Consider the following 26,035-nt stretch of genomic DNA (forward strand, 5'->3'; position numbering starts at 1 on the left):
CTTCGGCTCAAGTCACGATCTCACGGTATTTGAGTTTGAGCCCCGCGTCGGGCTCTGTGCTGACTGCTCAGAGCCTGGAGCCTGTTTCCGATTCTGTGTCTCCCTCTCTCTCTGACCCTCCCCCGTTCATGCTCTGTCTCTCTCTGTCTCAAAAATAAATAAACGTTAAATAAAAATAAAAAAATAAAAATAAAAATAAAAGAACCCGAGGCCTCTCCACACAGAATGAAAGATGAGCCTCTGGCCCACGAGGCAGCCACCAGCTGCCGGCTCAGAGAGCCCAAGGCCCTGCAGATGTCCCCAGTGACTGCCGGGACAGAGGGTTCGTGGGGGAGGGGCAGCTGGGAGGTTCCAGAGTGGGGAAGCTGCTCGCAGACCTCGCTCTCCCCGGGCGGAGGGAGAGGGAGGCCCACGCCAGCTGCGAGAGCCCACATTTCCAGGAACGGAGACAAGGGATGTTTCCTCCTAAGCTCCACCTTTCTCGCTTCCAGCTAGATGGTCCGAGCCCTGCAGCCGCACTTGCCTGAGTCATCTGAGACGCGGCTTTGGACGACCCGCGGACATTGGGAGGCAGGGCCCCAGGACACCGAGGACAGTGCCCTCGGACTCCAGACGTGCCCACCGGGCGAAGCCGGCTCACCTCCCACAAACTCGAAGCGGTCCTCCCCGAGTTCAAGCTCTTCCCCGCACCGCTTCTGCGGCTCTATGGTGACCACGCATTTCAGATGGCTCCCCTGGCCCCGCCAGCTGTGCCCGAACCGCAGTCCTCGGTCAAAAGCGGGAAGGGAGGAGAGGGCACGTGTGAGGACGGGGAATAGACGGCAGGGGCGGGGGGCAGGATCAAAGCGCACACCAGAAAAAGACCAAATAGAATTCTCGCAACCAGGGGGAGCTTTAGTCAAACGCTGGCTGCCATCCACGGCTCGTATTATACAGGAGAGACTGAGGCACGAGAGAGCAAGGCAGTGTGCCCAGTGACGCCCCAGGGGGGAGGGGGGGCAGTAACTTCTGCCTCGTATTGTTTCGTTAGTCTAGAACTTTCTACGCCACTCTGCATTAGCGGGCCGGACAGCCCCCTCTCTGTCAGGAAAATAACAGTCCGTGACGACTCTCGTGTCTGTAAAGACACAGAGCTGCCTTCACAGCTCTCACGTTGCAGAATTATATTTTAATATTAAAAAACCAGAGATAAAAGTATTTTTAAAATGCTTCCTCCCTGTCCTCCAGACTGGAACTCTCACTCTGCCATGGGAATACAGCGGAGGGGGGGGGGGGGGGGGGGTTCCTGTAGAAATGCAGATTCTGATTCCACAGGTAAGGGGGCCCCGCGGGGCTGCATTCCTAAGGAGCTCCTAGGTGACGCGATCCTGCTGGGTCCGGTCCCGCCGGGCCCGAACCCGGCCCTCACTGAGTCTGCAGACCCAGTGGACCGACTGGCCGGCCGGCCGGCCGGCAGCAGGTCTCCTGGAAGAAATCGGGACAGTGTTCCTGCCGTGAAGCCTCCTCCCACCCACAAGCGGGGCGGGACACTCACCACAAACTGGATTCAAGCCTCCAGCAAAGTCATCAGGAGAGGGGACGGTTAGCCCAGGAACGAAGCCCCCAAAGACACGTTTGGCCTCTGGCTAAGCTCCGAACGGCCAGGTCCAACCAGACTGAAAAGACTTGGTAGCACGGCTCGACCTGCAGCCTCCCGCCTCTCAGTGGGGACAAACCCGCCGTGGGCCCAATCTGGCCCGAAGCCTCTGTTTGCACACAGTTTGGTTGGCACCCAGCCATGCCCACTCACCCCTGGTCCACGGGGGCGGCTACCGGAGCCTAAAGCCTAAAATCTTCGCCACGTGGGAAGGGGGTTCAGGGAAACAAGGTCCAGAAAAGTGAGCCTGAAAGCCAAGGGCCGGCATACGATCCCAACACTGCAGAGGCGGTCGCGACAGGGCAAGGGTTTGGTTCGGATTTGGTTTTGTTTTAATGTTTATTTATTTTTAAGAGAAAGAGAGAGAAAGAGTGCACCCAGGGGAGGGACAGAGAGAGAAGGAGACAGACTCTGAAGGAGGCTCCGGGCTCCGAGCTGTCAGCAGAGCCTGACGCGGGGCTCGAACTCATGAGCTGTGAGATCGTGACCTGAGCTGAAGTCAGAAGCTCAACCGACGGAGCCCCCCGGGCGCCCCCAGGGCAAGGACTTGTGAGGCAAGTCTGCTAAGAGCTGAAACACAATCGGAAATGGAAGACCGAATCCGCTTCTGAGGCTCACGTCTTCCTGCTGCGAGTGTGGAGCCGGCCTCACAGGGACACCGGCTGAACGTGACGTGCACCCGAGTCACCTGCCCCCACAACTGCTCTTGCCCCTCACGGAAACCTGACTCACAGTGAGGGAGCAGCCCAGCAGCGGAGAAGCTGGCGTTAGGGCTTCTGGTGAATTTGGTCCTATCGTCTGGTCATCGCGAAGGGCCAAGGCCGCGGGCTCTACCTCCACCCGGGTCCCTCTGTGCTCCTCTGGGGCTCCTGACAGCAGGAACAGAACCGAGGCTCAGACCGCATGGGGAGCGGGGGGCCGACGGGTCTGTCTGCGGGGGAAAGCAGACTGAAAGGCCATCTGTCGCCCTGCCCCTACCCCCTGGCAGATGGGGCCCCCACCGCGCCCGTGTGGATGGGGAGGGCCGGTGGGCACCAAAGGCTGGGTAACATATGTCTGTGTGTCAATGGAAGTCAATTAAAGGAGACGGTTGGCCTCACAATAGCTTCTCAGGGTCTGGAGCTGCCAGCTCCCAGGACACATGAGATTCGGGTTCTGACAAAATGCAATGACGAAATTGTGGTCACACACAGAACCAGCAGACTCCGGAGTTGAAGCCACTGGCTTGAAATTCCACTCCCCCACCTCCTAGCTGTGGCCTCAAGGACACGGCGACATCACCGCTCCTCCCTCTGCAGAATGGGAAGGAAGGACGGGGCCTCGCCACCAGGGCTCTGCTGAGATGTGCCTGGTGAAACATTTAGCACCGGATAAGCCGTGAGCAAGCCGTGACCGCTACCATCACCATCATCAGTATAATTATCTGTTAAAGAGCATTTTGTAAAGTTTAATCTCTGCTTTAAAGAGCAGGTACAAAGGATTAAACGAGACGATAGCAACTTGCCTACAATGGAGCAGCGGCTCCGCAGTCCGGCCTCAGTAAACCGTAGTCTGCCCGGAGACACCAAGCCTCACCTCCCCTGTAGATGTCACGAGAGCCCCCCCCAACCTAGTGAGAACCCCTCTTCCAAACACGTCACAATGCTGCTTTAAATGATGGTAGAATCTGCGGAGACGTTATTTCACAGAAGAGGAAAGGACTTCCTGGAAGGGTAAGTCGCTCGAAGACACAAGGCTCGCAAGTGACAGAGTAACCACAGCAACCTCATAAAAGTACCAGCAACTTCAGGAACCCCCGGCTCAGTAATCCTGGCTTCAGTAAAGCAGAAAACTATGCGGTCACGTTACCATTTCCGCGTGAAAGTGTGTGTCCCTCTTCGAAGTAGTTCTTTTCAAAGTCGATGCAAAGGGCCCTATTCCTGCAGGAAAACATGTCCCTCACAGTGTCCAAAATACAGCATAAGCCACAATTCAGAGATTTCTAACACACATTTAGTTTTCCGGGTATAGGATGTTAACCCGCCCCCCAGGATGAGGATCCAGAGGATACAGAATGAACTAAGTCCTGCTCACACCATCGCGACAAACCATCTAGAGTAAACCTTACTTAATCCACCAGCTCCCTCCAAAGAGGGGTCTACACCGCCCCCAACTTCCTTCCTCCCCACTGTGCTGGGCTCCCACGTCCCGCCGCCCCCCCCTCCCAGACCGGCTCCCATGGAGTCACAGTGACATCTGTCCTCACTTCATCGACAGGACGGCATCTGACCACGCCCCCATCGCCCACTCTCTGGACACGGTTTCTCCTGTGTTTCCTCTTCCTTCCCTTCGGTTGACGGGCCTCCTCCGCTACTGCCATGCATCTTCCTGGACCCGGGGCTTTTTCCCTCATCATAACACTCATCCGGGTGATTTCCTCTGACTCCATGAATCTAACTACCATTTGTCATGGCCCCTAAATTCCCGTCTTGAGCTGAGACCCCGTCCACACTTCCAGCTGCCCTCTGTGGGGAAACAGAGCTGAATCCAGCCTTCCTGAGGAATGCCGGAGAGATGGGATCGATCCAGGAGACACTCGGGCGCAGGGGACAGGGTGGTGACAAACAGCTGTGAAAGCGAAGGCCAGGGGACACGGATGGCGCATTAGGAGAACCGGGACATGAGAGGGAGCTCAGTGTACCTGCCGATGTGAGGCAGCTGCTGTCCACAGTGGTGGACACCGTGTGACACGGGCAGGCCCCATCCCGCAGGAGTGAGCGGGAGACGCTCTACACCTTTGTGGCCTCTTTGCTTGTGAATCAAATCAGCTAATCCTATGTGAATTGCTCATGTTCTTTGCGGTGTGCTTTCTGCTCCTCCCCACCTCTCCCCCTGCCCCCCGCACTCCAGGGCCTCGGGCTTGGACCTCAGTCTTAGCCATGCCACCAGCCACCGACCCCCTGGCCCGAGGGCTCCTGCTGGCCCTTCCCCATCTTGGTAATGGCGTCGCCGGCCCGCCAGTCACTCAGGCCAATACCCGCGAAGCCTCTCACCCAACCGGTCAGCACATCTTACGGGGTCTCCTTTGAAAACACAGCAGACTACCCACTTCTCGCCTCCCTTGTCATTCCCCACCAGGCCCAACCTCTGCGTTCGCCAGCCCAGGTTGCTGAGAGAGCTCCCAACCCACCTCCTCTCCACTTCTTCACCTCGCCCCTGCAACCTAGCCTCACTAGAAACAGTTGGGAACGAATGAACGAACGAACGAACGAATGAACGAATGATTATACACACACACACACAAACAAGACAAAGAAAGAGAGGGAGGGCGGAAGCACAAATCTAAGATGTCTGGGGACTCCGCTGAAGAGCATACAGGAATTCTTTGTGTGATTTTTGCAACTTTTCCCTAAGTCTGAGTTGTTTCAAATGAAAGAGTGAAAAACAAAACAAACGAAACTCACTCCCTCCTTCTGAGTCCATCCTGTCTCCCTGCAGCCCCCAACTGGGGGGACCCCTCCGCTCAGCCCCGCTGGTTTTCAGAAAACGGTAAAGAGCCCTTGTCTTTCTTTGGTCTGACCGAGCTTGGCAAGGGGGGTGTAAAAATAGCAGACGCAGGACCCACAGACTGTCCTGCGACAGCTCTCCGTTTAACGGGAAGGACAGATACACAAGCAGAGAATTTCAGAATGACGTGACACGTGCTTTGGCGGGGACGCAGGGCTACAGGGACGCGCAGCTTGGCGAGGCGGCCCAGAACCTCAGTCCTGTGTCTTGCAGGCACCCCGTGACCACACTTTCAAGGCTCTGTGCACAGGTGTGCGCCCAGGCCATCCACTCCCTCAGGGCCAGTCCCAGGGGCAGCAGGAATACGGGCCCAGTTCAATAAACCGTGGACGAGTGAGCGAGCGGGTCAAGAACAGCTCGTCCAGCAATACTCAGAAACACAACAAGACGGTGTGCAAACCACGCTTTTCTGGTTGGAAGCAAGGCTCGGTTCACAAACCGTGTCTCCCCAGAAGGGCAGACGTCAAGGCGTTCTTTACCACCATGCACGCCGAAGGCTCCCTGTGCAGGACAAAGTCCCATCATTATCCAACAGCGTGCACGGCCGATAAGCCTCAGCCTCTCTCCCATCCCCGGAGCCTGATAAAACGAGCTCTGGAAAACCCTGATCATTGTGAGGGTGGCTCCCAGCCCCAAGAGCCTCCAACACCAGAAGCCGAGGCCAGCAGGCCGACTGGGGACAACAGATAACTGGGAGGTAAGAACAAGAGGGCCAGTGGGCTGGGAAAGTGCTGGAAGCAGGTAAGGCAAATAGAGACCTGACAGTGGCCACCCAGGGCCCAGGGAGTTAAGAAGGAAGTTGTGTGTGTGCATGTGGGGTGGTGGGGTCAGTGTGGGGGTTGTGGGGGTGAGTGTGGGGTGTGTGTACGTGTGAGCGTGGGTATGAGTGTGGACTGTGTGTGCGTGGGTGTGGGGTGTGTGCATGTGAGGGGGTGTGAACGTGGGGGCGAGTGGGGGGCTGTGCGTGGAGGGGACATCGTCTGGAGTCTGACTGGCAGGTGGAACAGTGATGGGTGAACAATTGGGCTGAGAGCACCTGGCTGGGTCTTGCTCACTCGCGGTCCACACCGATCCAAGTGCACATACCCCCTCAAGTGTGAGCCACAGCAAACGCCTCCGGCGGCGCTGCCAGGAGAACGTCTAATTCACATACGTGGCCGGGAACAACACCGCCACTATCACATTAACACCGAAAAAATCCTGACTGCCTACAGCCCGCAAGAATGACACCCTTGGCGACTCCGGTTATCACAGAATCCTCCAGAAATCTGTAACGCTGCAAGGAGAGGCCGTAAAGCACATGCCACACACCAGAGCGCCTCCCATGCTGCCCGTGCATAAAAGTCTCCACCGCAGGGGAGCCCGGGGGCTCAGGCGGTTAAGCGTCCGACTTCCACTCAGGTCATGATCTCACGGTTCGTGGGTTCAAGCCCGCGTCGGGCTCTGTGCTGACAGCTCAGAGCCTGGAGCTGCTTCGGATTCTGTGTCTCCCTCTCTCTCTGGCCCACCCTGCTCACGCTCTGTCTCTGTCTCTTTCAAAAATGAATAAACATTCAAAAAATTTAAAAAATAAAACATAAAAATAAATTTCTCCAGTGCAGTGTATTTAGCAAACTGTCCTTCTAGTATCTCTGTGCCAATGGCCACTCTTCCAGCATTAGCTGCAAACTTAATGCAGAGACGCCCCCCACGAGGTCCAGCCAAACAAGCTGGAGAATGCACTGGCAGCAGGTAGACCACTGCCCCCGTCCCCGCCTGCCCTGCTCCCCCTACGCAGGCTCTGACCAGAGTAGCCTTGACAAGTAAACCCCCATGAACGCAGCACCCAGAGTGTGATTCTGAAAGCCTGTCGTACAGCCCACGAGAAACGGTAAGCGGGACCTTGAAGACCACGAAATGCATCCACGTTGCCGTGCGTGGACTCGGGAGTCTGGTCACACAGCCACGACGCGGTTAACTCGGCAAAACTCAACAACGAATGACAGATTAAATATGTGCAGGACGCAGAGGAAACAGGACTTCCAGGCTCGAGAAGCAGGTCCAAAGGTGGCCTGGCTGCGAGGCTGCAGTGAAACGGTGGCACGGCCTGGTCCAGGACCCCGGTGGCAGGACTCACCTCCCCGAGGAGCACCAGTGTCTTCCACAGGGCTGAACGCAGCTGCAGGCCTGCCGCACGAGGAGGGACATGACCGTGGCACTTGAAACGTGACTGCAAGGCCAGATTCCAAGTCACACATGGGATGTGGGCGCGTGTCCGCCTGCACCCGGCAGGGACACGGAGGAAGTGCCCAGTCACTAGATGCCAGCGCGCCTGTTACCCCTCCACTCCCTTCCTCCGCTGTCATTCCACGTCAAGTCCCTGACTTCCCTCTGACACCACAGTTCAGGAATCACATATTTTCCCACGACTTTCCCCCATGATTAAAATGCCCATAGCATCCTGACGAAGCGAGCTCTCCTGCCACCGTTGTGGCCTCCAGTTTTATAGAACGATGTGCATTCGGTGCCACTCGGTGACCAGACCGCAGCAGCTGGCAAGGCTGGCCCCCGCAGGACGGCAGGCGGGCAGTGGGGCCACTTTTCAGGCCACAGTCCTACGCAGCTCAGGGAAGCCGTGGCCAGACCGCCCCCTTTGAGGAGAGCCCAGAGGAGCGGAACAGGTAGGGAAGGTAAGCAGGAGAGCAGGTGCACAGCCTGTGGTGAGAAAGGCAGGGAGCACGCCGGCCCGGAGAGCACCTGTGGATTTTTACACAAGGCGGTGGGGGTGCTGGGCCAATTCTGCTGCTGCCTTTTAAACACTGCTGTAAAATCCGCACTTGCACAAAATTAAGGGATATCGTTTTAATAAGTGTTCCTCTCGGTGCTCGGCGTCACTCCTGGGTAATCATTCAGAAACTCCAGCTTACGTTCTAAGGCTCACATCCTCGTGCAAAGTGCCAGGGACCATGCAGCGGAGTACGGACACCTCTTTGCGCATCGATCAATAATATGCTCAATTACCCATTAAAGAAGACCTTAATTAGCTTACGTACACTTGAAATGCGGATTTGAAATACATACAGAAGACAGCCATCTGACAGCTTTGCCTCAGAATTTTGGATGGCATAAATAACCCGTCGTGATTCCAAAACAATCAGCAACCTATCTTCACTGACTGCAGGAGAGCAACCCTTCTGGACCCAGCGTGAAAAAGAGCCCAGCTGGCGAGGCGACAGATCACGATCAGTTCTCTGTGAGCTCAGCCAGCCTCCGGGTCCAACATAATGCGCGGAAGTAAAGAGCTGTCAATGACCAAACATCTAAATACGTAGCCCGCCTCGCCATCTGCTTCTCCTGCCATTTGAATTTAAAATTAATAAGGCCACCATTAGAGGGCAGATTTGGTGTTTGCACCTGCTGTTCTGAAATTATGCGTAATGACTGGCCACACAATGGTTCAAGCTGTACCTTACACAGGAGTCCAAAGTGCTTAAATTCTAGGCTGAGAATAAAATAAAAATGGCAATTGTCTATCTGACATTTCCCCTTTCTCTCAAGTCGCTGTTCCCCAAACGCCTTCTTTTGTACTGTTTTATAAAACTTAGGAGAAAAGATAAGGTATTGGGAAATTTAAAGGCATGGTAAAAAAAAAAAAAATCACTACTTTCTCTAGGTACAAGACTTGTGAACATGATTCTAGGCTGCTGGGTTTTTTTCTCTGCCCCCGTGACATCGGGGTACGTTTCTCCCCCATTACTGCATATTCAGAGTCAGGGAGGATGGTCCGAGCTATAAGGCGGGCGGTGAGGTGAGCAGTTGAAAGGCTCCGGCCCCCGTGCAACCAGGCGACACTGGCCTAGCCACTTTCTGGTGCCTCACGCCGCATTTTCCACCTGCACCGGGATGAAAGGGCTGTGGTGCCGAGCCCCAGCAACGCTGCACACGCACACACGTGGCAGCTGTGACCGTCAGCTAATTTCCCGAAGACGTGGTCTACATGTTTCCGCTCACGCACCCCGCCCTCCTGCAGCGTCAGTATGCGGGCTGACGACACATCCCGCAGCCACCCGTGCGGCCCCAGCAGCTCACAGCCTCCACGCCCTCTTCTCGCCGCTTCTAAAAGCCTGTTTCAGGACACGGCACAAGAGCAGCCGTTTCGGCCAGCACGTTCACGCAACAGACACTCGTCGTCGGTGCGCCAGGACGGCCGACAGAGCAGCGGCCTTGAGACAATAACCCAGGTCTTCGAGCCCACGTTTTTGTAGGTGCGAACAGACAAAGGGAGGGATCAAAGCCGGAGAGGACAAGGCAACCGGAAAGAGGAGAAAAGGGTCTCCGCCCCACCCGCACAGATGCTGACGTTATGACAGGTCAACGGGGAATAGGACAGACTGACAAAAGCCTATGTAAAGTGACACGGTGCTCCCTCGATTCCTCTCTTAATGGAAACAGGGGGCGGGGGGGGGGGGCATAAAACTGTTTTAAGATGGTTACGGTTTCGGATTTCAGATGTCTGACCATCAAACTCACGCATTTCAAGGAAAACCCGTAAGCCATATGGCCGACGGCGGAACGCCTTTTTTTAAGAAAAGCTCTGAAATACGGGCCAATGTGTCTGTTTATGGGACTGCGTTGAGCCCGTGCTCAAGCAAACCGTGCCAACGGAACCGTCCGCGTTTTGCTGGATCTGCCAGCTTGCCACACGCGGCCTTCCACGCCTTTTCTGACTGTTTATAAAGAGCGCAAACACCCAGACCCACAAATCGAGGCAAGCTGGCCCTTCCACGGCTACCGCCGTGATCCGGCAAACGGCAAGGGGCCAAATCGACACGCGCACACAGCACACGGGGGCTGCTGGGTGGGTGGATCCGGACCGGCTGGTTCTCCTTTAAGGTGGAAAGGAACAGGGGAGGAACCTTCTCTCCGCACAGGGCAGGGGGCGCTGTGTTCTCTGGAAACTTCTGCTTCCCTTGTCCACCTGCTCCTCCTCGTAATGCCACGGCTGGCGTGTTTGCTGCATGTCCTGGGGCCCTCCCAGCAGCCCCGCCACGGGGACCCCAGCCACACGAACAAGCCTCCGCTCCCATCACACACGGGGTCACACGCGAGGAGAGAGCCCCGTCCACGGCCAGAGTCTCCTGATACCCAAAGCAATTCTTTTCCATCACATTTCTACATGGGGCTGAATTCAGACCCTTTCCACTACCACCACAGCCCAGAGACAATGATACAGTGGAAGCCAAGATGACCCATTCACGTTCTCTTTCTTCTCGAATGTTGAATTTATTTATTTTTTTATTTTTCTGATGTGTATTTATTTTTGAGAGAGACAGACAGAGGGCAAGTGGGGTAGGAACAGAGAGAATGGAGACACAGAATCCGAAGCAGCTCCAGGCTCAGAGCTGTCAGCACAGAGCCCGACGTGGGGCTCGAACTTGTGAATTATGAGATCTTGACCTGAGCCAAAGTCGGACGCTTAACCGACTGAGCCACCCAGGTGCCCCTCGAATGTTGAAGCAATTTATTACGCACTCAGGAGGTGCCAGGCTTTGAGTTTTGTCTCACTGAACTCTTATTACAACCCTATAAAATCAGTACCATTTCATTCCCCAACTTGCAGATGAGGAAACTGAAGCACAGAAAGATTAAATAATTTGTCCGTGGTCACAGATCATTTCGTGCTTTTTTCCCCAATTTTCAAAAGGGCATACTGCTTTCATTACAAATGTTAAAATTTAAATGTAACTAAGACTCATGAAATAATCACATAGCAAATATTCGGATTCGGATCCATACAAAACAGTGAAATTCTCCCTCCACTATAATCTCCAATCCCAACCCCTTCCTCCGAGACAGCCGGTGCTGACCACGTTACACATCCCCCCAGAGCCGCCTCCATGGGTGTAGAAAGAAGCACGCTGCACACACACGAGTGAGAGACCATCCATCACTGCTGTATCGCCCGAGGGGCTTGGGGGGCTTTAGCGACTGCACCCACCACAATCCATGGCACGCCTTCCCTACCACCTCACATAAACCATCAAAGTAAAGACTCGGCTTGTCCCACAAACACAGCTTCGAAACGCACATCCCGGCCATCAGCTCCGCGTCCCCCCAGCACTGTGTGCCCACACGTGGTCAGCTGCTGGTAGACACAAACGTGATATTTGATTCCTCTTCGAGCAGAGACGTGCTGCAGGGAGCGTGGTCCAGCTCTCTGGGGTTGGCCCCACCCTTCCCCCCGGCAGCCTGAACCCCGAAAGGGGGGAAGAGGCCTGACGACGTCAGTCCGAAAGGGGACGCTCAGTCGGGCAGTCCCTGCTCCCGAACACCACACAGGCCGGCCGAGGCTCCGAACACCCGCATCGCAGTCCGCTGCCTCCTCGGCTTCCCCCCTGCCCCTCGCCCTGCTGATCCTGACATCCTCCCCCCACGTCTGCCTCCGCACAGCCACCGCAGCCAGCACGGTCCCCCTCCGTGCCTTCCTGTCCGCACTACCGTCTCGAGTGGCTTTCGTAATCACTGGGGATTAGTTCGCTTGGTAAGGCTTTCACATTCTGAGCCGTAGATTTCATGAGGAATACACAGGCCTGCATCCTGGTGGAGACGTGTGTACCGCTACAGCAAGCGGTCAATGTACAGAGGGCCCCCTCACTGCCACTCTCCCCCACAGAAACCGCCACCGCTGGGTCTGTCTTCCGCAGGACTCCGCTGGCTCTCTCCCGTGGTGAGTGCCAACCCCAGTGCGTACATCGGGGCTTCGGTTAAGGATGCACCTCATTAACGGGCATCAGAAGTCACGCCTCCCACCGGAAGCCAAGCCCGCTCCTGAAGCACGCACCGCGCCAGAGGCCCCGGCGGATCCAGCGGAGTGGGGATACAGGCTTTTCCCTGGGAGGTCACTACCCCGGCCCAGAATAGTCACAAGATACCTGAGCACGGGACGAGAAACTCTCTAGGCAAAAGACACCAACAGGCAAGTCAGAAAAGAAAATCAATCACTGGAACCTCACAAATAGTCGAAAACGCAAATTAAAAGGATACCGTCTAGTATTCATCCAACTGACAAACTGCTTTCACTGCTAAGACTCAGCACTGGAGAGGAGCTGGTGGGACGGCTACTCTCGAGCGCGGCTGACACCTGGGCCGGTGGAAACCGCCTTCCTCAGGAACGCTTACCGGTGTCTGCCAAGGTCACACACACCCCCGCGCCCTCTCTCACCCCGCCCCAGGAACAACCTTCGCTGGGATGCACCCTGACTACAAACCAGGACTCTCGCTACCCGCAGCAGCACGTGAACTGCAAGACTCCAGCATCCCACGTCACATAGACGCTGAAGGTACGATTTGAGTGCAGATCGTGTTTTGAAAGAACATTTGACGACATATGACAAAATGCTCACTCGTGGTTGTGGGGAAAATGAGAGATCTCAAAAAGAAATAAAACCCGTTTTATGAAAAAATATACCATATTGTTATGCTTGGAAACAGACAAGAAACAGGCCTTGGTCAAGGGTCCCCAAGACCACCCCAGGCTCCAGGACGGGCAGCAGGACCCGAGGGGACTCCGCACACAGGCGTACTCGGAGCTAAGACCTGTCAGGGCGAGAAGACACAAAGTACCCTCAGCAAAGGGAAAGGCACCGGGCGCAAAGAATGGCAGGTGCGAGCCTCCAGTCTCCCTCGCAGCAGAGTCACACGGGACACAGGACACAGGACACACGTGGGAAGTGCCGCCACGAGGAAGTTCACGAGAGACCCAGCGTCAGGAGTTTCGTCAGGGGCTGCGGCACAGGGCCCCCCTCTGCCTGGCACCTACCGGTTCCAGACTCCCGGGAAGAAAGCGGGCGTGTAGACGCGCACCGCGCTGTCTGCGCAAAACCGCTCAAGCACAGTGAGCCGCCCTATCCAGTCCCGGTGGTGGGCGCCGTCCTGACGAGGAAGTCCCAGACGTCAGCTGTTCTGCACAAGGCCGAAACGCCCATAGCGGTGATTTCTGCTTCTGAGAACTATTTTCTTCTGTATCCTCTCCTTTCCAAACATTCCACTATGAACATGTATCTCCTTTACGATCCAGAAGGTGCCTTACACTCTTTTAAAAGCTCTGTTTCGCTTATTTCGCCTACGTATCAATTTTCCGATTACATACAGGGGAATTCTGATATTCACACAGGCCATAAGAAGACACACGCCAGGGCACTGGCATTAGCTAGAGGGAGAGAGCAGAGCAGGGTGGGAGAGGATGCAGAAGAACCACGGTGGGACGGGCGTCCTGGGGGGGAAGTGCCGGGACGAAAACTCACCTGTGTCCTCAAGCTTTCCAGCTCTACCCCCAATCGAACAAGCCAGATAGTCTGAGTTCACCTCTGGCACGGTTCCGGGCAGGCACTGTTTTGTTTGTAACGCAAAGATCTCTGTTCCAAGCACCCCCAGCAGATAGCGTGACAGTTCTTGTCAAGACAGTTTCTTATTTTAACGCCACTGAATTTTGAAGATCATGAAATCTTATTTCTTACCTGTGCTTCCTTCTGATGACCCTCACCAAAGAAAGAATTTCAGAAGAATCTGAAAGTTAAAAAAAAAAAAACAAAAAACAAAAAAAACCAGGTATGGAGTTGGGGGCGGCGGGGGAGCTATGTAACCAGGAACTCAACCCATGACTCGACCAGATGCCATCCACAGGGTGACACTCTCTTGTGTAAAAGGGGAGGGAAAATACTGCCTACCGCACAGCTGTAAGGGTCAGGTGAGAAAACAGAGGTACAAGAGTTTTGTTTCGTGTTAAGATATTAATGTCAGAAACCACTTCGATGTCACAAAATCATTCCACAAGTGCCTCGTATGTGTCGGCTATTACACATGTGTCCGGCCCAGGGAGTACGGCGGTAAATAAGACAGATGTGGCTCGGCAGAGCTCAGAGGGTGTACTGATCGCTCAAGGAAGAAATCGTGCGGAAGGTGTGGTCATGGCAGGTGCAGCTCCCCAGTGGGGGCTCAGAGAAAAGACTCTGGGACTGAGGCCCGGGCTGCAATCCCAGGACTATCACACGAGAGCCTTGTGACCTCGGGCAAGTTCCTTCCGTTCCCTGTGCCTCAGTTTCCTTAGCTGTAAGATAAGGACCGAAACAGCAGGATTACAATCCTCTTGGGGCTGTAATGAGAATTTAATGAACCAATCAATGTCTGTGACTTTCTCAGAACCATGCCCAGCCACAGAAAATATTTTGAATTGTGGCGATCACTTTCGTAAAATAATTCATATGAATCTTAGGGCCTTTGAGAAGATGTAAATGAGACTCTAATCTGCACGTGGGTAAGCCAAGCAAGATTCTCCCTGACCAGATACTCCTCTCTCCTCCTCGGCAAGCCTAGTGAATTTTATTCCAGCAGCATTCCCAAGTAACTTTCAGATGCCACATTCTGGCGGTATTAGAACGGTGCCAAGTGCTCAGTGCGTGACTAAGTTAACCATGCTTCCAAAATAATTACATATGTTTCCGTATTACGTTACTGGCTGTTGCAAAAACCCTTCAAAAGAAGCATAAGGGAGAAGGAGGGTCATTCGGTGACCCTGTGTGGCTTGCCCAAATTCCGAGAAGCCGGTCAGCGGGGAGGAACAGACCCCAGCAGAGCCCGTTAACGCCGTAATGTGCACATCCCTGCTCGGCTCCCAAAGCTTCACGGAAATCCCAACACAGACACCTGAGACAGCATTCGAGAACGGCCACGACGCAGACGAGCGTCTTGTCGTCTGGCCTTGAGGATGCTTTGCTGCCCTTCGCTCATGGAGGCAGAAACCGGGCTCTGCTCCTTGAGCCGAAAGCAGAGCGTACGCTTCTCGGCAGGTAACCTCTGGGTTTAAACCAACAGGAGATCCTTGCCCAGCACTCCTGGGACACGTCTCCAACAGGAAGGGTGACTTTCATAGAAAAAGCTGTTCCATTTGGGAGAAAGGTCTACTGAAGCCACAGAAGGATAACATGGTCACACTACAATTAACTTCACCTGTCACACAGCGAAACCCCAAAGCCTTCTGGGCACACAGCTGCCCTCTGGGCCGAAACTAAACTCCCACTAAGAAACAGGTCAACCTTCTAAAACATTCTTTTGTGAACATCTTAGGTAAAAATTCCTTTGGCTTTGTCATCTGCCAGATGTCACACCTCTGCTGGCCTTACTTGAATTTAGGCACTTGAATCTGACCATGCCCCAGACACCCAACCCAGCTGCCCGGTGACAACACAGAGGGACGCGGTGTGGCCACACCCTTGAGGAGCTCGCGCTGGGGGAGGGAAGGCTACACAATCACAGTTTTAAAGCAGCGTGCTGATTGCTTAGCTTCGGCTCTAACTAACTTGAATTTAAAAAAAAAAAAAAAAAGAACCCAGTGCACCCAGAACACCCCTTATTCTATAAGAAGTGATCAGAGGTGCACAAGAGGTCAAGCTGAAAGTGTGGGGGCAGGCACAGGGGAGGCGCCTGTAGTCAAGGGCTCGTCCAGAGGACTTAGCACACACACACCACGTGCCGGCGAGGAAGGCCCCCAAGCACAGGCACGACCCGGGAGCTTCAGGAACATCCAGGCATCCGGAGGAAGGAACAGAGAACGGGAAACCAAAAGCCTCCAAACGGAACAGAAACACCCAAGAACTCCCCAAATGGGCGAGGGGTTTTTAGGAGACTACGTAGCCCAGAGCCCTGGTAGCACAGCAAGGAAGGCACAGGGCCACCAGGGCCCCTAGCTCGGTCCATGACCTTGGTTAAGACTCTTCTTTATTTATTTTATTTTTTTAATTGAGGTGCTACTGACATATTACATTATGTTAGTTTCAGGGGTACGACGTAATGATCTGATATTTGTATGTGTCACGAGCAACCGCCACAGTAGATCTAGTTAACATCTCTTACCGCACACAGTTACAAAATTTCCTTTTCTCGGGATGAGAACTTTCAAGATCTACTCTCTTAGCAGCTTTCAAATATGCAAAACAGTATTGTTAACTAAGGTCACCATGCCGTGCAGGACAGTCCTTGGTTAAGTCTCTGATCTTCTGGGAGCCACCAATAAAACCACTGGAAAAACAAGACATGTAAAAACTGACCTGCCTTTTTCACAGAACTGCAGAGAGGATGAAATGAGACAATGGATTGTAAACTTGTTTGTGAACCGTGAAGTGAAACACAAATGTAAGAAGCCATTATCACCATTAACAACAACCATGTAAAACTGAGCTTTGCCAGGCTCCTGGGTGGCTCAGTCGGTTGAGCAACTGACTTCGGCTCAGCTCACGATCTCTCAGTTGGGGACTTCGGGACCCACGTCGGGCTTGCTGCTGTCAGCCCGTCAGCACAGAGCCCGCTTCAGATCCTCTGTCCCCCTGTCTCTGCACCGCCCCTGCTTGCGCTCTCCCAAAAGTAAATAAATGTAAAAAATCCCCTGAGTTTTGCAACACACGTTCCTCCCACATTCTCCCAACCCTGGAGTATAGGCAGTGTCGTTGGGCAACCTCAGCGTCCAGGGCTGGAGGGCCTCAGACAGCTCAGGACCCGTGTTGTGTCACTCCGCTGAGGGATGACAAAGCTCTCTGACTGAGAGAGCCCAACTGACGCTGCAAGACCACATTTTATCTTTCCCGGATGGGCCTGAAGTCATCCAAACTCGCAGCACGGCTAAGCAACCAAGGCGCTGTCTACGGCTCGACTCAGGAGCCGGCATCTATACATTTCCATGGCAGAGCGCCAAGGGCACTCAAGGGTCGTGTGACGATACGAGATGTTCGCGGCCTAAACCACAGAAACCATCTGACGTCAGAGTCCCTGAGAAACGAATTCACGGAAGAGCCAGAGAACCCCGCTGCCAGCACGCTCACTGTCACCCGTGGCACCTTGTCCTCTGCCTCTCTCCAGCTGACCCCGGTGGCGCTCTGACCTTTCCGAAGCTTGTACTCACACCACGGAAAGTTAACACGCCTGCGTGCCCCCCTCGGCTGGGCGCCAGATGGGCAACCCACACTTCTCCCGGGGCTCTCCCCCCAAATCAGGCTGCGAGGTCCCAGTGAATGTGGGTAAACAACTCCCCGGCTGCCATACTCCTTCACTCCCAAGGAAGACGGCTGGAGACGATGAGTCTGGGGTCAGAACTAAAAGAGGCCACACGCATCAAACGGCCCAACCCTCCTGCTACAGCACAGCAAGCTGCCTGCAGGACAGCCTGGCCTAGTGACAGAGCCGAAGCCAGAACCCCCTGGCCCGGCCCCGCTCCAGAGCCCCTGCAGCAGCACTGCTCTGCCTTTCTCTTTTCCTGAGGGAGAAAGGTACAGCAAGGGCCACGCGGAAGCCACTCCATCCACACGAAGGCCACTCAAGAGTTTATTTAGCACCTTTCATGTATTTATGTATTTATTTATTCATTCATTCAAAGACAGGCACTTCCCATCAACTGAACGTGTAATTTCAGCTGCATTTTGACTTGCTTGCTGCCTGTGTTCATGAAGCACAAACCCGCCCTGTGGTCCACAGCGCGCCCTTCATCGTAATACTTACCGTATATATAGCACAGCCACGCGTCCACCTGCCTCCCTAGACCGCACGTCCGCGAGGGCAGGCATCAGCTGTTATCACCTTTCTATCCCCAATGCCCAGCCTACGCAACACTCGGTAATAATGAACTCAGCTACTCAAACATTTTAAACCCGCGTTAACAAAATCGATTCACTACGCTTTGTTGATGAGGTTTCATACCACACGGCTTAAATCTTATCGTGCGGATTTATCCTGTGTTCTCCTAGATTTCATTTGCAAAGTATTTCGTGAGCACCTACTATGTGCTAGACACGGCCAAGTGCAGATGACCTGGCAGTGACAGGAGCCAGAGTCCCTGTTCCTGTGGAGCTTGGAGTCTAATGGGGAACAGATGAAAACAAGATTAGGTTTGGTGAGAAAGTAGAGAAAAACCAGCCCTGGCCGCCGAGGGATGCACCTAACTAGGCGGTCCGCGGATAACACATGCGTCCCACAGGGCGTGACCACGTCCCTTGGGCCGCTGATGAGGTGCTGTATGGGGATTTCCGTGCCAGAAGTCACCGCAGAGCAGTGTGCAGGAGAAGAAACCAAAGAAAGAGGTAAAGCTCCAGGACTGCTCATGAATACAGATTAAAACCAGCATTTAGGGGCAATGTTCCAATTAGGAACTCCCGTGGCTACACTCATTTGAAATTCAAGGTACTCTAGAGGCCGGCATTTAGGTGGTGAATTAACCCTACCAGTTAGAACTGCAAGAGCTAAGGATGAATTGTCTTTGACAAATTTATCAGCTCTGAATATTTCCATTACAAGATCATGGAAATTACTGAGCACTTACCATGTGCTAGGAAGATGTACCAAGCTATACGCTTTTCAGACATGTTTGTATTGATTTGTCTTTTTTAATGTTTGCTTATTTTTGAGAGAGAGAGTGACAGAGCACAAGTGGGGGAGGGGCAGAGAGAGAGGGAGACACAGAATCGGAAGCAGGCTCCAGGCTCCGAGCTGTCGGCACAGAGCCCAACGCGGGACTCGAACTCACGGACCGTGAGATCATGACCTGAGCTGAAGTCAGATGCTCAACCGACTGAGCCACCCAGGTGTCCCAAGACATGTTTGCATTTAAACATCAGAACAATCCTGTGAGATGATAAGGGCTCCTGTCATCCCATTTCATAGATGAAGAAAGTGAGGTCTACACAAGTTTTAAAACTTGCCCCAAATTACACAGTTAGCAAAACCCAGGCAGCCTGCCTCCTCGGCCCCCGCATGAATGGCGGTGTTTGTAAGCTGTGTGGCACGGAGCGGGAACAGACGAGGACAATCAGTAGCACAGAGCACTTCACACTCGAGATCATTTTGTGCCAGTCAAACCAGTAGTCTGGTGTAATTCTGTGAAGGAAAGTGGGGTGGGTAGACCCCGGAATAAACAGAATCACTGGCAGATGTTCACAGAACGTGGCATCTATTTGCACAATATTCTCTAATCGGCCCACAGCACCCAAGGCCAGTCTGAGCTGGGGAAAGCAGGGGACACTCGTGCCACCTGGAACGCCCACTCAACCTTGACACTGGTTCTCAACCTTCACTGTCCATCGGGATTACCGGGGGGAGCTTTCCAGACCTACAGCCGCCCAGGCTCCATGCCTGAAGAGCCTATTTCAGCCTATTTCAGGGAGCACACAGCTCTTCCCAGAGCCCCGGCCCCGGACGCAGCCAGGGTGGGGAACCACTGCCCCAGATTCTCGCGTGCTTCGGCTCAGCTCCCCAAACACTCGCTGGAACTCTTAAGTCTGAGGGACCCAGGCTGAGTAAGAGTGCTCACCACCCACCCCACCCCCCCAAAAAAGGGTCTACAGTTTTCTCTGCCTTTAGGATAAAGACTCTAATGTCAGAGATGTATTCCAGTCCAAACCAAATAAACTGCCAGTGGAAAAAATGCTCTTGTGTAAGTTTACATACAAACAACTTCCTTTAGCCTCCCTGTCAGTAGCCAGGGGACTCACTCTGGGCCACGAGAGGCTGCAGAAATGAGAACCTCAGGGCGTGGCCGGCTGTCACGCTCCACGTGCACCCTCCCCCAGAAAGAGTGCCCGGCTGCCCTGCGGGTTCACCACTGGATCAAGAGTGGAAACGAGAGAGGCAGAGCTCAGCCGGGGGGCAGGGGGCCGGGGACTCCTGTCCTGGTACCACTGCCGAACAACGAGCAGTGTCCCGGCAGGTAAGTCTCTTCTCCCCGGTCACGGTCGGGCCAGCAGCTGATGAGAGGGTAAAGCATCAATGCGGGAGTTAGTTCAGGCTCCAGGGTCTAAAAAAAAGGGCTTTCTGCCGTCCACCAGCGAAGTACCCGAGGCACCTTTTCCCTCTCCCGAGGATCAAAAGTGCAAGCAGAGAACGCAGCAATCAGCTGGCCAGGTGGCCAGGGCGCACACACGACAGCCAAGGGGACACCATCAGAAAGAAGGGGTACCGCCAGCGATCGCTCATCCGTTCCGCAGGCACCCGGGGCACCTTCTTCGCTGCACACCCCACCGACTCCCAGCTGCCGTTTACCGCGAGCCCCCTCGGCTCTAACCATCACCGACCCCTTGGCTGTCGGTCGCCACGCCACAGACGAGGCCAACACTATCACAGGCAGGCTAGGAACCTTCCCCCTGGGCGATGGCTCCCTTTCCTCCTCTGGCTGCTTCCCGCCCTCGGCTGGCCCAGCGGTCCCCAGACAGCTATCCAGTGGTCCCCAGATAGCTATCCAGTGTCGCGGGCCGTTCCGAGGCCAGGAGGGCCACAGATGCACGGGGCTAATGCACCCATCTGTCTCTAGAAGATCTCCTGCTTGTCCCACTGCTCACTTCTGTGGGCAGATGGGTTAGGAAAGGCTCTGGCCACTACCACGGAGCGACTCCCCGCAGGTCCTTCCCAGGAGTGAGGACTGGGTAGCCAGCAGGGAAGACAGCTTTCCTCTCCAGAATTCGCTGCGCATTCCCGTCCCTAAAGCATTCGGGCAATGCCACCAAATACAGGCAGGAAAGAGCCTTCTCTCTCTAGGTCAGTGTGTGTGGGTGGGGGGGGGGGAGGGGGTGTCCTGTGGGGCATCTCTAACTCGGCATAAAACCGAACACGTTCCCCCCGCCCATGACACAGGATGTGCAACACAGGTGCTCACTGGGGTCACCAGGCAGACATGCTTTAAAGAGTTTCACACAAGAATTCCAAAAATGCTGCTCTCCCAGCGCCAGTCCCCGCGTCTGTGAGGTTTGGACGGCAAAGCATCTCCACCGTGCACCACGCAGGTGCCTCCCGGTAACCTCGTGTGACACGCTCAGTGCGTTTCATTGTGCCCGCTTTTTAGATGAGGTCACCAAACGTCACAGACCCTCAGGGACTTTCCCAAGGATGCCCAGCTAGTATTGGAACTGGGGCACGAGGTCTCTTGATTCCAGAACCAATCCTGTTGCCAGCATCCCCCCGCGGTCCCGGCAGGGACCCTCACCTCCTCTCGGGAGTGCAGAAAGCAGGTCTGTCCTCCAGAGCCCTCGCCACGCCGGGGACAAGCCCAGCATTTCCATCAGAAAGCATGTGCTTACCCGAGCAGGCTACGCAGGGCAGCATGGTCTGCGTGGGTTCTGACAGCAACGTGCAGAACGGGTGCAGAGAGCTCTCTGACGAGGCAGAGAGAGAGTGAACTTGGCTACCGCGGCAGTGCAGCCGCGGCCGGGCGAGGTGCCAAGCCAGGGCTGAAACGGGGGGACCACACAGACGAGCAATGCGCGTGGAGTCCAGTTAGACGTCGGGACGGGGCAAGGGGAGCGAGCGAGAAGGGGGAGGCTTCCAGTGGAAAGGGCTGACGAGGACGGACGTCGCTAACCAAGGAAAACCAGGGCAGGAGAAGCAGCTCGGAGGAGAAATGAGGGAATATTTGACTTGAGAAGCACGAGGACCAAGTGAGGAACCCACTTCACCACCTTTGATTCCAGAGTCCAGCACAGGCTACACACTTCGGGGATGTCCGCGGAAGAGACAACAGGAGGAAGGAAGGAAATGGACCGGGGTGGAAACGGCCATTAGGTAGTGGGTCTCTGGGTCCCGGAGGCAGGGACAGAAACCGGGACGCCATCAACAACCGTGTTCGGTTCACAGACTCGCCTACCTCGTCCACAAGCATCCGAGCGTCTGGATGTGCCGGGTGCCACGTCAGCCCCCGCAGGGCGCTGCTAAACACGAGCTCAAAGCCAACAAGGGAGGCGAACTGCACAAATGGTCAGTCCGTGAATCACGACGGAAGCGAGGACTAGGCGGGAACCGCAGAAGCAGCGGCTGAGGTCGCTCGCATCTCCTAGTGTTCAGGCCCCCCCTGCCCACTGTTCCGACGTTGTCCAGAAGGCACGGCACCTTCAGTCCTCCAGGGCATCACAAGGAGCATGCAGGGGGTCACCTGAGCAAAAGTCCCGAGTCCAAAGGTGAGGGCCACGACAGTTTGACTTCCAACAAGCCCCCGAGTGACGGTGGTATGTACGTGGACCAAAGGGCCACGGTGAGGGACAAGGGAGAAGACAGAGGCAGGGCAGGCCCCAGGTGAGGCACTATTAACACCCGGGGGCTGGTTCTGCTTCTGGACACTATCTCGGTACCCGACGCTGATCGAGTCCCCCAAACTCTCCAAGCTTTGGATTCCTGATGCCAGAATGAGGGCGAGCACTGCCCTGATAGTGTCCAGAAGGAAAGAACAAATTAAATGTGTGGGGACGGAAATAGTGTATTTAAAAACTTTACGTTTATGGTAATTTGTGAAGGGGGAGTTTTGGGTAATTTTTTAAAAAACATTTATCTGTGTATATTTCTGCATTATTTGATTTCTTTGCAATGTGCATATAACATTTTTTAGAAGAACATGAAAAAATTTTTAAAGGGCCAAAAAGTCCATACATAGATTCTCTAGAAGAGTTTTCCCATGGATGATGAAATCAAATGCTTAGCAACCAGTATCTTTTCAATAATTCAACTTTTTATTTTGGAATAATGGTAGATTTACATGCCACCGTAACAGCAAATACGGAGAGATCTCATGTACTCTTTACCCAATCTCTCCCGGGGTGACGTCCCACAAAACCACAGTGACCATCACGCCAGGATCCTGACACTGACATGGGCAAGATGCAGAACATTTCTCTCACCACAGGGACCCTTCCTGTGGCCCCTTACAGCCACACCTACCTCCCTCCCATCTCCTCCCTGCCTCCTAAGCCCTGACCCTCCTCTGGTCACCATCTCTGTAATTTGGTCACTTCATGAATGTTATATAAATGGAATCTTACAGTATCAAATCTTTGCAAATTGCTTTTTCTCACTCAGTGTAATTCTCTGGAGACTCACCCAGGTGGTGACGCGTGTCAGTGACCTGCTCCCTGTCACCGGGGAGTCGTGTTCCACGCCGTGGCTGCACCACTGTTCGACCAGACGCCCCCTGGAGGACACCTGGGCGTTTCCGGTTTCTGGTTCCCGTGCGGTAAGGCCGCCGGGACTCCCGGGGGCGGGCTCTGCGTGAACGCGAGTCTGCGCGTCCTGGGGGGGGGGGGCACTTGCGGAGTCACGCGGTGGTGGCTTGTTCTGCTTCGTCAGAAACCGCCAGACTGCTGTCCGCAGCTCTGGTCCCATCACCGCCCCCTTCCCCCGAGGCCACGTGTGAGGGGTCCCGTTTCTCCGCGTCCTCGCCAGCCCTTATGCTGGCCACTCTCGCAGGTGCGTCGTGACACCTCGCTGGGGTCGAGTTCGCATTTCCCTGACGGTCGGTGAAGTTCAAGTACCTTTCGAGTGCGCGCCGGCCACCTGCACGTGCTCAGTGACAAAAGGGCTCTTCGTGTCCTCCGCCTGTTTTCTAACTGCATTGCTTGTTTGCTGAACTTGGAGAGAGTTTTACGCATTCTGGATAAGGGTCCTTTACCATATACCTGGTTTGTAATATCTCCTCCCGGTCTGCGGCTCCTCTTTGGGAGAGCAAAAGCTGTTAACGCAGATGAAGCCGTCCACCAGCTCTCCCTTGCGCGGACCGCGCGTCACTGCGCGGCGGGAGTGAGGGCTCCCTGCCAAGCCCCACATCTCCAAGATGTCTGTTTTTCTTCCTCAAGTTTTATAGTGTTACATCTTCTACTTAAGTCTGCAATCCACCTTGAGTCCATTCTTGTTTACGGTTGAGACTTAGGCCAGGGCTCATTTTGTGGCCCGCGGATGGCCAGGTGCTCCGGGCCACCAGCTCCACTTTGCGACGCAGCGAGAGCGATGCCAGGACCTCACCCCAAGACAGGTGAGTCTTGTTTGGGAAACTTTAACTCCAACTCTATTCGGGGCAATGCGAAGTGTCCAGTTTGAAAGTTTGAAAGAGCATAGTTCTGAGTATTCTTACCTTAAAATTCTGATTTCCACCTATGGTGGATACTATTGACATGAATATCACAAATGACGCCTAAACAACCAGCTAAAACATGCAGCAAGGAAAACAATGGGCATGTGTGTGTCCTGATTAGGGTTTGTTTCCCACTTATTGGGGGAAGAGGTCCTCACCGTAAACCCCGTGAACGGATAGTTAACATCTGTGCTAACGCAAACCTGAAGTGTACTCTCTCTTATGAAACGTTAGGGCTGACATCTATACGCTCAACATGCGAACACTTTGCACTCAGTGACCGCAGGGCAGTTTGGTCAAATGTGTAGGGTCAATGGCAAAGCTATGAAAAGGCAACCACCTCGTGGCCATTCTGACCCACGTTCAGCTCTTGGACCCTCCAGGAGTCAGGAGCCCGTGGGGTCACATCCTCTGACTCAGACGATCTGTGCTGGCTTCTGCACTGCCACTTTCGGCTCTGTGACTCCAGGAGGCTCCCTCAACCCCTTGGAGCTAACCGCCCTCATCAGCAGTCGGGGATAAACCCCACCTCTCTCGGCCAGTTAACAGTGCGAACTGAATGTGGGCGTCGCGGCCTCACAGTGCCCAGCACGCAGTAAGCCCCTCCGGACCTAGCATCACGGTCATCGAAGGGAAGTGAAAACTTTTTCGCTTTCCCAGGCTCACCCCACATGCGGTTAGCAGTTAGCAAAGGACAGCAACAACAACAAAAAACTTGCTCAATTTTTAAGAAGAAACGTTTAAAGCAAAACACAGGGGAGGAGAAGGAAGAGAGGGAGATGCGCTGACGGCACTCACTGCCGACCTCCTTCGCTCAGGCGATCATCGGGCCCCACCAGTCAGAGCAGGCAGGCACCTCCCCCCCCCCCCCCCCCCCACTCAGGACAGCCTCTCCCCAGGTGTTCAGAAATGGGTTCAAGGCTGACACCTTGAAATGGGCAGGCGGGGTGTGCTTTTGGGTAAGAGAGCTACAATTTCCTTAAAGAAACCACAGCAGAGAAAGTGACCCACATAGGAGGTACCAACTGCTATAAATACTTGGTGGCAGAGGCTGAGGTCATGCCTTCTGCACAGGAGACACCCAAATAAAACTGGCCAAAATAGCAGAGAAAGAGCCTAGCGGAAAGCCAACAGCGTGGGCACAAATCAGATGCTGCCCGGTCACAGAAACATTTACACCCCAGTCACGGGGACCCCTAGCCCGTGTCCCCTGCTCTGTCCTGTCTCTTTGCACATTCCATAATGCTTTCTGACTGCGCTGGCGAAACATGTGTATCAACCCACAAACGTCAGAGCCCTGCTAGCCTGACCCCCACGGCCCCTCAGCAAAACCCACAGACGAGTGAAATGTCTTCCAAGTGCGAGAGAGCAGGAAAGTCTAATCCACCATAACAGGCATCAAACCCACTTAGCCACTTGTAGGCAAACAGTCTAGTCCCGGGTGACTCCCACAGGGTTGGGGTAACAGTTCCCCCACCAGAGGGGCATCAGCACTGACCTTGACTCAGGCGGTTTGAAATCACAGCCACTCGGTGTCGGGTGAGCTATCGTAAGGACCCAAACCGAATCTCTGAAAAGCGTACAAGACCTGGACAGAATGTGGCAGAATTGGCCGTCCCGAGGACCACCCAGAGACCTCCCCTCTGCACCCCTTCTCCCTGACAGGGCCCGTCCCTCCCTGCACCCGTGGGGCCCTGTGCCCCCCGCGGGCTCTCCCCTCCCCCCGTCCCAAACACGCTTTCAGGAGCCGCTCCTCGGAAGGCACCCCGCACAGGATGCGGTCAGTGAATGTTCCCTGAAATGAGTAAACGGCAGTCGCTTTAACCTAACAGGGGCCTTTTCAAAAGCGTTCTCTCTTGGAAATGAGGCCACGAGCTGGGGCAGGCAGCTATGCCTCTCTCTACTCTGGTTTTCTCGTCTGTAAAATGACAAAGGCTGGGGCGCCTGGGTGGCGC

At 54.5% G+C, this 26,035-nt stretch overlaps 1 protein-coding gene across 6 annotated transcripts in view; it reads right to left on the reverse strand.

Moving 5' to 3' along the window:
- AFAP1 (actin filament associated protein 1) overlaps positions 1 to 26,035 on the reverse strand; it is a 149,519-nt gene that overhangs the window by 103,241 nt on the left and 20,243 nt on the right. The window contains exon 1 of one of the 6 annotated variants that reach the window (XM_086705531.1): positions 13,465 to 13,726. The exons of the other annotated variants lie outside the window; for them this stretch is intronic. The gene's annotated coding sequence lies outside the window, so the exon portion shown is untranslated. Of the gene's footprint in view, positions 1 to 13,464; positions 13,727 to 26,035 lie in introns of those variants that run through there. 6 annotated transcript variants of the gene reach the window in all.

The sequence above is a fragment of the Puma concolor genome, chromosome B1, assembly GCF_028749965.1.
Source record: "Puma concolor isolate L17-30 chromosome B1, mPumCon1.1.hap2, whole genome shotgun sequence".
Lineage (NCBI taxonomy): Eukaryota > Metazoa > Chordata > Mammalia > Carnivora > Felidae > Puma > Puma concolor.